General features: G+C 43.8%; 1 long non-coding RNA gene across 2 annotated transcripts; it reads left to right on the top strand.

Moving 5' to 3' along the window:
- The first annotated feature begins 760 nt into the window (after positions 1–760).
- On the top strand, positions 761–6,444 carry LOC120398606. Of its 2 annotated transcripts, none has more exons than XR_005594576.1 (3): positions 761–917; positions 1,690–1,752; positions 6,192–6,444. It is a non-coding gene; the product is annotated as an uncharacterized LOC120398606 (long non-coding RNA). The 2 variants fall into 2 exon arrangements; XR_005594575.1 differs by having other exon boundaries at positions 6,074–6,444.
- The last annotated feature ends 6,672 nt before the right edge of the window (positions 6,445–13,116 follow it).

Genomic DNA, 13,116 nt, shown 5'->3' with positions numbered 1-13,116 from the left:
GCACATCGTATGTTGATCTGGTTATTGGGATGTACATAATGATCTAGTTTATTGGGGGAAGATGACTGTATGGAACAACAAGGAGGGAAAGAAGAAGAATGGCTCAAGACAAGCTACTTCTTAGCAACCACTTAAGATTGGAAGAGCCAAGGACTGGAAAAGGGCTAGGAACCAGAAAATCAAAAGGACTATCCCAGTTTAAAAAGGGGTCCTGCTATCTCTTGAGTTTAGATAGTTGTTCAGGGGGAACCTGACTCAGATGCTGATGGGGTATCTGCATAAATTAGGCCTGCATAGGTTACCATCCGGGAATGGTAACCTGTTGCTTAGCAAGATATATATGTTGTGACAGAATGCAGCCCTGTATTCATACCCTGTGCACCACTGTAATAATCTTTGTACAAAATATGCCTGTGAGGTTTCATTGGAAAACTAATAACTCACTGGTCAATAACATCATGGTGAAATGTATGTAGCAACACTGTATGTGAACTTATGAAAATAAGTTGCAATCACGACTGAAATGTGGCTAATAGGCAAGTCTGGGAAGGGGATAAACCTGTTTGTCTTGGAGTAAGGACAAGCTCATACCTCTAGTCAGGTGTCATCAAAGTTGATGATGGGCAATCAGCTATCAAGTGGCCATTCCTTCCCAAGGAATTGAGGCAGGAACCAACTGATCTGCATTTTAATAAACAATAGCATGGAACTTCTTTCACTATGAGGTGAGATTCCATGGCTCCATGCTTACCCTCAGGAAAATGCATTTCAAAGGGGGACTGGACTATAAAGTGAGGGGCAAAAACACCCAAGGTTTCTCTCACTCTTTCACCTAAGAAGACAAAAGAAACAGCTATTTTGACTTTGGGAGAGATTTTGACCTGAAATTTGGTCCACTCTGATGCTGGGAGCATGTGGTAAGAATTTTATCTTGAACAAAGTCTAGGTTAAGTTTTAACACTAGAAAGCATTTTATATTTAATGCCTGGTACTTGTAATCACTTAAAATCTCTCTTTTGTAGTTAAATAAACATGTTTTATTCTTTAATCAAAACTAATCCAGTGTTTGTGGTTCAACTGGACTGTGAGATCATAGAATCATAGAATATCAGGGTTGGAAGGGACCTCAGGAGGTCATCTAGTCCAACCCCCTGCTCAAAGCAGGACCAATCCCCAGCTAACTCATCCCAGCCAGGTCTTTGTCAAGCCTGGCCTTAAAAACCTCTAAGGAAGGAGATTCCACCACCTCCCTATCTGATAACTCCATTAACAGTAGCAAACTGTTTGGATATCATTCCCGTAGGGGACAACAGACCTAAAATATCTGAACCGACCAGGAGAAGGCTGGACACAGGTTTTAGGGAAGATTCAGAATAGGAAGGGTTGGGGTCACTCTGCAGGTTACCAAGGCTGCTGAGGTCAGTCTTGCTGGCAGGCAGCAGCTATACACAGAAACTCAGGGTGTGACCTGCATGCTGTTTGTGATGAGTCCAGGTTAGGAGCTATAGCAACAAAGCATTCTGAGGAATCCCAGGTTGCAGGACTGGTAATGACACAGCCTCTCACTGGTCTAGATTGCACCCCAGAATATCATACACGTAGATAGTTGTTTTAAAATCCTTTTTCTCCAAGAGTTTTGTTCCTGCTGCTAAAATATTTTGTTTTAATAAGGCTGTCTGATCATTGCAGCCCACTGGTCAGATCTCCTGAAGAAACGAACGGCAGGTGGATGAACTCAGTTGGACCTACTGGGTAAGTATGGTGGATACAGACGGTACTGTAGCCCAAGACCTGGTGGCAAAAATCATGGGATTGTACTGTAAGAAAGGTAGAGGCATAAGGCCTAGCACCTGTGTGTGTGTGTGTGGGGGGGGGGAATAGTGCAGGGTACACTCAGAGACCAGAAAGAGGACAGAGGTGGAGCTAGCCCTGCAACCATGAGTAGTCTACTTAAATTTATAAGTTGAACAAATCATCAACTATTTCGCAGATAATTGTCTCAGTGCCTGTACTTGCACTTCAAGGCCACTGTGACATGATTTGGCAATGATTAACTATCTATGGGTAGAGAGTGGTACTACAGAAAAGGATGTGGGGTTTATAGCGGATCACAAATTGAATGACGGTGCTGTTATAGAAAAAGCACATGTAATTGTGGCATGTATTAAGAGTCTCATATGTAAGATGTGGAAGTAACTGTTCCGCTCTGCTCTGCACAGATGAGGCCTCAGCTGGATATGGTGTCCAGCTTTGGGCACCACACTTTAAGAAAGATGTGAACAAATTAGGGAGAGGGTCCAGAGGAAGATAACAAAAATGATAAAAGTTTCAGAAAACATGACCTATGTAGAAAGGTTGGGCCTGTTTCTTCAAGAGAAGAGAAGGCTTCAAATATGTAAAAAGTTGTCATGACAAGGACAGTGATCAATTGTTCCTGTCCACTGAGGGTAGGACAAGAAATAATCAGCTTTTAGTTGGCAGCATGGGAGATTTTAGGTTAGGTATTAAGAAAACTTTCTAATTATAAGGATAATTAAGCACTAGAACAAGGTGCCATGGGAGATTATGCAATCCATGTGCTTGGAAGCTTATAAGAGGTTAGAGATTATGGTTTAGCAATAAAATGCATATAGAGAATAATGAAAGAGCTCTCCAAAGTCGGGCCCTAAAGAGACCGTAAGGATAGCGGAGATGTTAATGGAGAGAAAAGGGAGGTGTGAGAGAAAGAAGAATGAGAAGAGTTTACATTTTGGGGAGGCCCAGTTTGAAATGACAGCTGGATTGCTGCTTGAGATGTGGGATGGGATGCAGGGGAAAGAAGACAGGAGAAAAGAGGTGGATTTTGGCCATCATTAGCATGGAATAGGTAGCTGAAACCATAGACAGATGAAGCTGCAGGGGGAAAGAGAATGTAATGGGACAGATAGATGGCTTTGGGGAAAAATAGAATGGGGGAGAAGTTATTATAAGGAATACTTAGAAATTGCATAGAGTCTGATTGTTCCTGACTTTAGAACAGGGGTCAGCAACCTCTGGCATGCGGCTCGCCAGGGTAAGCACCCTGGTGGGCTGGGCCAGTTTGTTTACCTGCTGTGTCGGCAGGTTCGGCCGATCGTGGCACCCACTGGCCGCAGTTCACCATCCCAGGCCAATGGGGGTGGCGGGAAGCTGCGGACAGCACATCCCTTGCCCACAACACTTCCCGATGCCCATATTGGCCTGAGACGGCAAACCACGGCCAGTGGGAGTCGCAGTCCGCCAAACCAGCCGACGTGGCAGGTAAACAAACTGGCCTGGCCCACCAGGGTGCTTACCCTGGCGAGCCGTGTGCTAGAGGTTGCCGACCTCTGTTTTAGAACATGTGTGTAAGGGAAGGGGGCAGAAAGGCCAGGGGAAATGGTTTCATCCCATCCCTGCTAGCACTGGAACTGTTCTCTGAACCATCACAGGACAGCCTCTTGCTGACAGTGGTTGTTGGTCATGTGTCACTCTCCTAGTGTAGAAAGAGCCAAAGAGACAGCAAATCCCACGTCAGCCGCAAAGCTGGACGTATTTTCAACAGGTACATAGAGATTGTGTTATACTATTAGTAAGGTGTACTTGTTTCTAGATGTGAGCTGAACAAGATAGGTGAGAGAGAAGCAATTCCTTACACTTACTAGAGCTCAATCATTTTCTCTCACTTCTTTTGCATCCATATTTCCTAACTTATGTTTTCAATTCTCTCTCTCTCACACACACACAACCCCTCCCCCTCCTTCTTATCCCCCCAACCCTTTCTCTGACTTTAGCAGACTTAAGGAGCATATTCTCAGCTGGTGTAAAACACGCTAGTTCCAGTGATTCCATTGGAGGCAGGCCGCTGTATGCCAGCTGAGGAGCTAGTTGTGAAGGTGTGTACCAACCACACACTGGGCCAGACGGGGTGAATGAGAGCATGTGGGTTTAAACAGCCTCCTCTCCACTACACCTGGAGAGAGGAATTTGAAAAGCAGAGTCCAGTTCAGATGGGGACTGACCAGGAAGGAGAGCAGATTGGTGGCTCCCACTCAATGAGAGAAGCCTGGCTGGAGTCAGGATGCTGAGTGGGACTCCTGGCAGACAGTGCTTCTTGAAGGAAAGTAGGCCTGCAATGGGGAGCCCAAGGCAGTTGGGAAGGAAAGTGGGAGGAAGTCAGTCTGCTAAAGGTTTTCCATGCTGCTGAAAGGGCCTGCAGGTAGCAGGACTCAGGACTCCTGGTAAGTCAGGGACTGCTCTACCAGGTAAACAGAGAAACCTCTTCTGCAGCAGAGCCAGCTGGGTTGCAGAAAGTGCTAAGAAGCTCTGCAGTGACCCTGGGGAAGAGTCTGAAAGAGCAGCTGGTATGCTATCAGCCTGGGAAGAGGTTATGGCAAAGGTCCATGATAGTGCCAGGTAGGAAGTGGACCAGGGAAGCAGCAAAGGGTCTGTGTAGTCAGGCTTGTTAAATGGCCCCAGACCAGAACCCAGTGGAGAAGGATGGCCTGGGATCCTGTGCCAGCCCACTGAGGAAGTAGAGCCAACCCCCCCATGAGAGGTAAAGATTCTTGACACTCCCTGGCCCACGGGTAAAGACTAGTGAGTCAGTTGTCAGACCAAAGGCCTAATGTGATGCTGATGGGTGATTGTTTGTATTATTGATTCCATCTGGAAGGGGAGGGACTATGTGTGACCTGGTTGGATGGCCGAGTTGTATGAAGAAGCAAACTGTGACAGGGCCAAAGCAATTGTTAGCAGGTGCCAAAGAAGGTGAGCCTTCTACACCAGACCCGGCCACAAGGTGGGAAGCCAGCTAGTGAGTCACGTGCTTGTATTGATCAAAGAGTTTCTTTGTTGATATCTATTGTATTTCATAGTTAGGCACAAAAATATACAAGAGTGAAAACAGAAGAGCTTTCAGTTAAACTAGACACAGCTATGGAATCTTTTCTAGGCCACCATGGTATGTTTACAGAGGGAAAGCAAGCAATAAGTAGTGAAGTGATATCTAGATTTCCTGAACACAAGCAGATTAATTCTCCTATGAAGTGACTGGGTATTTTTTTATGTTAACAGCTAAATAGTTACATAGCAAATACCCTGAAACTGTTACTGGGAGGGCCTGGCTTGTTAAAAATAGCAACTCATTTTAAAGCAAATCTTATTTATTTATCTGGATTTTTCTATATTTAGTAATGGCTAGCACATGTTTAAACCAATGCCTAGTCAATTTCATTTGTAAAAGGAAGTTAATTCCTGAACTAGAATTTTAATCCAATAAACAAACAAACGATGGATGATGTGTACAGATGACCAATAGAGCTCAACAGAAAAAAAAAATCACATGGCTGAATAGATAATTAAATTAAATTCATGACATCTATCCTTGACATTATCAGTATTTTAAATGTCAAAGATTTGATGGCCGTACTGTGGCAGGCCTAAAGGTCAAAATTTGTGAAAAAAATATTTGCTGCTTACAGTAGGTGGCAGTATGAGACATTAACATATACTATCAGCTCGATAGACTGCTGCTTAGTTAAAAACAGTATGTTCAATGAATGAAAGCTTGTGGGTTGAAAAAATTATATTTTTTCTTTATAGCCAATTAGGCAATTACTAGTACCTGAGTTCTGTGCATTCAGTCCTCACCATTTTGAGGACACTTATCACAAACCAAAGTTAGCTTATTATTAACCTTGATAACACAACTCTTGTATAATGAAAATCATTATGTATCTCAGGGCTGGTCTACACTGGGGGGTGGGGTTTCGAACTAAGATACGCAATTTCAGCTACCCTATTTGCGTAGCTGAAGTCGAAGTATCTTAGTTCAACTTACCTGGTCGTCCTCACAGCGGCGAGTCGACTGCCGCGGTGCCCCCGTCGACTGCGATTACTCCTCCTGCCAAGGTGGAGTACGGGCATCGATTAGTGGCTCGATTTGTCACATCCAGACAAGACGCGATAAATGGATCCCCGATACATAGAACACTACCCACCGATCTGGCGGGTAGTATAGACGTACCCTCAAATACTTGACAAAAGAGGTTGTATCATTTCCCCCATCTTACAGATGTGGAGCTAAGCACAGAGAGGTGCTGTGATTTGCCCACAGTCACCCAGCAGACCCATAGCAGAACTAGGAAGAGAACCCAGGTTTCCTAAGTCCTAACCCACTGCCGTATCCCCAGATCTAGTACCAATGGATCTGAGATGTCCAGGGGGAGGAAAGTCTCAGAGTGGAGCAAACAATGAAGGCAAGTAATGAGGCCATGGCTGAAGAGACAGACTGACAACTCCGGGAACATGAGAGTGAGCATGCACATCTTGCAACAGAGTGAGGGATGAAACTATGTAAGCACAGGCACAATGCATGGACAGAATGTGCTGGATACCTCAGGGAACAAGTCTTATTATGAGAGTCAAAGCCAAGCCCATCACTTAAATAACCCTAGAATATGTAGCAAAGACAGTGGCTGTGAGGTGATGATTTAAACAGTTGGTTTGGTTCAATATGGTCATTTAATCAGGGGCTAAATGGCACTAACCTTCTGCCTCTAAAGATCCTTCCCCTTCCCAGGTTCTACGTTACATTCAGGGAAGTGCCTGCTGAAGGACAATATGTCTCCGACTCTGAGAAAGACTACACTTAAAATGGGTAGATACTCACCTTCGTGAGAGGCGGCAGCTATGTCAAGGGGAGAAGCCCTGCTTTCGACGTAGAGCTGTCTACACCGGGGTCAGGTCAGTTTAACTGCATCACTGGGGAGGGAGGGGGGGATTTTTTTACACCCCTGAGTGACATAATTATAGTGACCCAATTTCCTAGTGTAGACCTGGCTCCAATTAGCAATGCTGTAACTGTTTTGGTTTCAGGATATTAGAGAGACAAGGTGGGTGAGGTAATATCTTTTATTGAACCAAGTTCAGTTGGTGAGAGAGACAAATTTTGGAGCTGACACATAGCTCTTCTTCAGGTCTGGGAAAGGTACTTCAAGGCCTGGTCTAGAGTAGAAAATTAGGTCAGCTTCACTACACATCTCAGGGGTGTGAAAAATCCACCCCCCTGGGCAGTGTAGTGAAGCTGACCTAAGTCCCTGAATAGGTAAAGCTGCAGCTGTGTTTCTGTAGCGTTTCAAGTGTAGACTAGCCCAGAATGTCACAACTAAATACAAGGTGTAAGACATTGTTAAGCATAAGGATTTAGCAAACATTGCAAAAGATCATTCAGAGTGAAGTGGCTCATTAACACCCCTGCAGTCACAGGACAAAAAGGAGGGATAGTGGGTTACAGATTGCTGTAATAAGCCATAAAACCAGTGTCTTTATCAAAACCATGATTTTTAGTGTCTAGCAAAGTTATGAATGTAAGCTCCAAGGTTGTCTTTTGAAGTGTTGTGCAGGTTTCCTTTGAGAATGAGGACTGATTGAACATTCTATATCTGACCTCTTTGCGAAAAGCAGTCATCCACAGGCAATATGGTGTTTTTGTCTTTTATCATTTTCCTGTGTAAGTTCATGTGAGAGTGTAGTGATTGTCTGGTTTCACCCACATAGTTGTTGTTGGGGCTTTTAATGTATTGGACAAGGTACATTATGTGTTGTGATAAGCATGGGTCTTGAAAAGGTGTGTTTGATCATTGTGGCAGTGGAGATATGTCTCTAGGCTTTTGTAACGATGCTGCCCTTGGTGGGACACTTCTGAAAGTATCAGTTCAGGACAAATTGCTTAGAGCAGGGCAGTTACAGCCTAACGCTGGGGTTTCTCCACTTCTAAGGCACACCAAACCAGACAGACAGGGAGGACGTTGGTTTTACCCCACTGGCTAACCATAAATCATACAATCAATTCCCTTAGACACTCCAGTTCCCCAGTATCACCATCAGTTCCCCTCGTTATGGGGACGAATGGTTATGAAAACCAATACCCCAGTAAAAGAAAAAAGATTCTCCAGACCCCGAAGGACCAAGCCCCAGACCCAGGTCAATATACATATCAGATCTTATCCACAAATCACGCTGTTGCCAATCCTTTAGAATCTAAAATCTAAAGGTTTATTCATAAAAGGAAAAAGATATAGATGAGAGCTAGAATTGGTTAAATGGAATCAATTACATACAGTAATGGCAAAGTTCTTGGTTCAGGCTTGTAGCAATGATGGAATAAACTGCAGGCTCAAATCAAGTCTCTGGAATACATCCCCCTCTGGGATGGGTCATTCAGTCCTTTGTTCAGAGCTTCAGTTTGTAGCAAGGTTCCTCCAGAGGTCAGAAGCAGGACTGAAGACAAGATGGAGGAGATGCAGCCAGGGGCGGCTCTACAAAGTAGGCTGCCCCAAGCAGCGCGGAGCGCTGCGCCGCCCTTCCCCAGTCCCGGGTCCTCTTCCGCATCCTGGGACATGCCTGCGGCAGGTCCACCGGAGCCCGGACGAGCGGACCTGCCGGAGCTCAACCGAGCCGAAGACGGGACCCGCCGCAGTCATGCCTGCGGCAGGTCCGCTGACCTGCCGCAGGCATGCGAGCTCCACCGAGCCAAATGACGCCTCCCTAGGATGCCTGGTGCCTAGAGCCGCCCCTGGATGCAGCAGCCTTTTATAGTCTCTTGCCATGTGGCCTCTGCTTTCTTTGTTTCAAAGACAAGCTATCCAGCACATGGCATGGAAAAACCTTAGAGTTCTGTCCATAGGCATGTCCCTGCATGCCTTGCTGAGTTACCGGGTGTATCTGCCTTCTCTCAATGGGTCAGTAGTATAGCTGATGGTCCTTAATAGGCCATCAAGCAGGTTAGGCAGTGCTGACACCAAATTGTCTGGGGTGTCACCCCAAAGCATAGTGCAAGTTGAAATACAGATAGTATAGAGCCAATACTTAAAACTTTAAATACAAAAATGATACATGCATACAGATAGCAAAATCATGACCAGCAAATCATAACCTTGTCTTAGACACCTTATTTGACCCCCTTCATACAAGATTTGGTGCCGCTACAGGACCTTGGTTGCAACGATGATCTATACGGCCCCAGTTTGTGTCAATAACATTACAGCTTTGCATTTGTTATAGCCTGGACTGGTGCTCCTTTGAGTTGGGTGTCTTGGTCTCTGGGGAGCTTACTGCTGCTGTTGCTGAGCTTGAGGAGGATGGGGGGTTGTCTGAAGGCCAGAAGCTGGGGTTTGGCAAAGACTTCTTTCAGGATGGGGTCCCATTTGATTATGGGTTGTAGTTTGTTGATACCTGGTATGGATGCCAGTATAGGGTGGTAGGTGACAACTAAGGGTGTGCAGTCGGACAGGGTTTTATTTATGTATTGAAGCAGATTATCTCAGGGTATTTGGGTGGCCTGTTCCATTATGTGAACTACTTCTCCGGTGAAGTATTGTGGTTTGTGTTGAAGGTGGTTTTGAGTGTGTTAGGGCATCTATCCTGGACTTTTTTCTCAGAGCATATGCTGTAGTATCTGAATGCCTGGCTGTAGATAACAGATTTCTCTAGCACTTTTTACACTCCCTCCTTTTTGTGAAGAACTTGGTGTTAAAGCATAAATCTGTAGCATACAGAGTTATAACCATCTGGCAATGTCTCAGCCATTTGTAGCTGCCACCTTCCTTCTCCATCATAATGTTTTGAAGGGGAAATGAGACTATAGCAACCCTTTCACCCAACTATTTTTTTCATGCCGAGCAGTCATGAGGAAGCAGAGTGAGATGGGAATCACAGGTTTACACAAAGATTGGAATACTGAAAGCCTGTGAGGCCATGGATCTTGGTGACACTCAGAATCTACCCTCCAGAGAGTATTAATGGAATTACCATGTTAGCTTAGACACATTCACAGATTTTAAAGCTAGAAAGGACCATTCTAATCATTTAGTCTGATCTCCCGTATAACACAGATAGCACCTTGCTGCTTCTACATGGTTTCACAAGATTGTAAAATCACTGGCTATATGTATTTGTAACTCATGGTATAGTCATTTAATGATGGGACTTTTTTTTTTCACTCAAATAGAAAAGCCAACTGGATCCATCACTTCCCTACATGGGAAACGTGTTAAATTTGGAAATATAAAATGATGAGGCAGCCCAATAGAGTAGTTCAGTCATATGGTATCTGGGTTGAAATTCTACTTAATATACATTAAAGGTCTTAGCTTTACAACATTAGTGGTCTTGGCTGAAGCTCTGGTGAATGTTTGCCATCATGAAGCCACTACATTACTTGGCACAAATGTTAGCTCTAGTTTAAAGTGTTGGAATGGCAGGGTTATTCTAGGTCAGGATTGGAAGAGCAAAGCAGAAAGCTACCACAGTGACGGTCCAGCTTTAGCCAAGGCTATCAGCTTCTAACTTCACAAGCACTGAAATTCAATCAAAATTTAAGAAGAGGTTGAGAGAATATACATTCTTTTTTAAAACAAACCAACAAACAAAAAACAGAATTGCCAGTTGCTATTTTTGTGAAGAATAAGCCCCCAACGTGATAGAGTGAAACTCCTCTCTGCTTTGAAATTAAGCACCCACAATGTTAGCTGCAAAGGAAGCATATTTTCCCACTACAAGGGAAAATTCAGCTGTACAAAATGTATGGCATTTAAAGATCAAGAAGGCCTCTGAGGGGAATAATTGCTTTACTCTTGGGTGTTTCTACAATTCAGATCACTGGGCACCCTGACATTAAACCAGTCAAAGGTCCTGTTGATCATAGCTAATGCACATTTGAGTTAGCGACCAAAAATGTTGAGAATAATCTAAGATCTTATGAAAACTTCAAATTAAGAAGAAAACACAGTTGGGGGAAGGGGGGAGGAAGAGGGAGGGAACCTTCAACCAGTTGCTGTTTTATGTGTTTGCCAATGATTACACAAATCCAAAGACAGTTGTATTTTGCTATGACACTCTTGGTACCTTTCCCAAACCTGAAGAAGAGCTCTATGTAGTTTGAAAACTTGTCTCTCTCACCACTAGAAGTTGGTCCAATCAAAGATATTACCTCACCCACCTTGTCTCTGCTAGAGAAACTGCAGTCAAGATAAGCAGAGAAGAGAGAGAAACTGTAGGGAGACAGAAACTGCAAGAGTACTCGAGGATAGTGAAGACAACACAGACTGAGCCAGAAACATGAATATGAAGGATGGTTGGAAGGGAAGTTTTAAGTCGGTACAGAATTAAACTGGACAGATAATACACCAATAAAAAAAAAAATCACAAAACTCTAAGTGAGATTCTCCACTGCCCTGCACTTCATGTGGTCATTTACACCAGCACAAACAGAATGTAGAATGGATAAAAATCATTATTCTAATTTAGATGCATTTTACACATACTCTATATTGGTGCCAATGACTATGCTATAGGTGCAGGGCAACTGAGAATCTACAGACCTAGACATGTGTCTCAAAGTGCCTTTCATTTTCCGATTGATGTGACTAATAGCTAATGTGGACTTCTTACAAAGAAGGTAGTTTACTTAATGCAGTTCACCCATGCATGAATAAAAGTCAGAGCTGGCAGTAAATGGTATTTAGCAAATAGACTTTGCTGAGAATTCTCTCAATTTCCTTATTGTAGGAAAATGTTGTTCTCACAGACACCATAACCACCCATAGCAACTCTCATCAAGAGCTTCTAGTGTGATGGAAAGGTTCAACACCTATACAGAGAACTTGATTAGTATTTACAAGGTCCTAGAATCCATGTTCCAGCCTGAGTCCAGAGGTCTACACAGGAATGAAACAGCCCCACAGCTCAAGCCCTGCAAACCCGAGTCAGCTGGCGTGGGCCAGCCATGGGTTTTTCTTTGCTGTGTAGACATACGCTTAGTGGATGTAACTGTAATTTCTGTCTTCTTTAAGGCCCCTTTACACTGCCGGAGTGGTGGTAGTCACTTTAGTGAAATTAGAATCAGGGCTGCCAGAGCTTAACAGTCCAGGCACTAAAATGTTGAACTATGACAACAGGCAGAATAATCAAACCTAATGCTCCCTCTGATTACAATAATAGCCCTCCTCCGTAACAGTCTGTGTACCAGAGTCTGTGTCTGGGTTCCCTCTGTTCCTCCTGCTGAAGGCAGTAAGAAATTCTTCTACCCTTCTTAACTGGCTAGATAATCTTCCATATTTGCACTTTTCCTGTGTTTTATTCTTGTCTGCCTTTCCCTATTTTTTTCTTATTTTTATCCCAAATGATCAACTAGTTGCAGTCTGAGGACAAAGAGCCATTCCTTGTGCACACAGACTGGACTCCCCCAGGTTAAAATATACAGAGAGACAATTTATTATATTGTACATGGAAATTATATTTGCAGTGCATCCAGGGGTGCCATAGTGTTCATGTTCAGAGGTTATCTGCATCTCTTCAGATCAGGTAGGCCTATTTTTAGTCCCAGCTACACTCAAACGTCAGATTTCAGTGTTGTGGCACATAGCACAAACAGGTTCTTGTTCAAACCCCCCTGTCACTCATCACAGAGCAGTTGCTGAAATTCTGTAGGTCTAACTCAGCACAGGCCAATTCTCTTGACACACCATCTAGTCAAAAGCACCAATGTCTTTAGAAAAAAATGTTGGGGAAACATGTTGGGTGTTTTGTTAGTCTGAAACATGAAGCTTGCTTAATGCCATAATTGATTGTGGAACATGAGTCTTGATTCCCTATCACTAGTGTACATTTTTTTTATCCATGTCCCCTTACAGTGTGAATGTGGAAACCAGTTTCTACACAATAAGCTGTAAAATGGGAAATAACAGTATACGTTTTATGAACAGGAATGAGGGAACAGTTCTCTGAACCACACAGTGGAAAGCTGAATCCACATGGTGGGTGAAAGCCTATACCAGTTTCCCCTGCAAGCAGACAAAGGTGTTAATTTAAACTGCTATAGTTATACCAGTACAGTTCCCCATGTGGCTACTCTTATTCTGATGTAAGAGCGCCTTTTTCCAATCATGCTTCTTGGGAAGGGGTCTACTATACAAAAAAGCCACTTTTTTGTGGAATGAGTGATCATGAGGGGTGCTATTCAGGTATAACTATAATGGCTTAACTCTACTGGTATAGTTATACTGGTAAAACTTGTCTGTGTGGACAAGCCCTGAAATTCAGCCATTCGGCAGCACC

The sequence above is a fragment of the Mauremys reevesii genome, linkage group 1 (assembly GCF_016161935.1).
Source record: "Mauremys reevesii isolate NIE-2019 linkage group 1, ASM1616193v1, whole genome shotgun sequence".
NCBI classification, from domain to species: domain Eukaryota; kingdom Metazoa; phylum Chordata; order Testudines; family Geoemydidae; genus Mauremys; species Mauremys reevesii.
The sequence above is the reverse complement of the archived record's forward strand: the minus strand, read 5'-3'. Positions and strand labels throughout refer to the sequence as shown.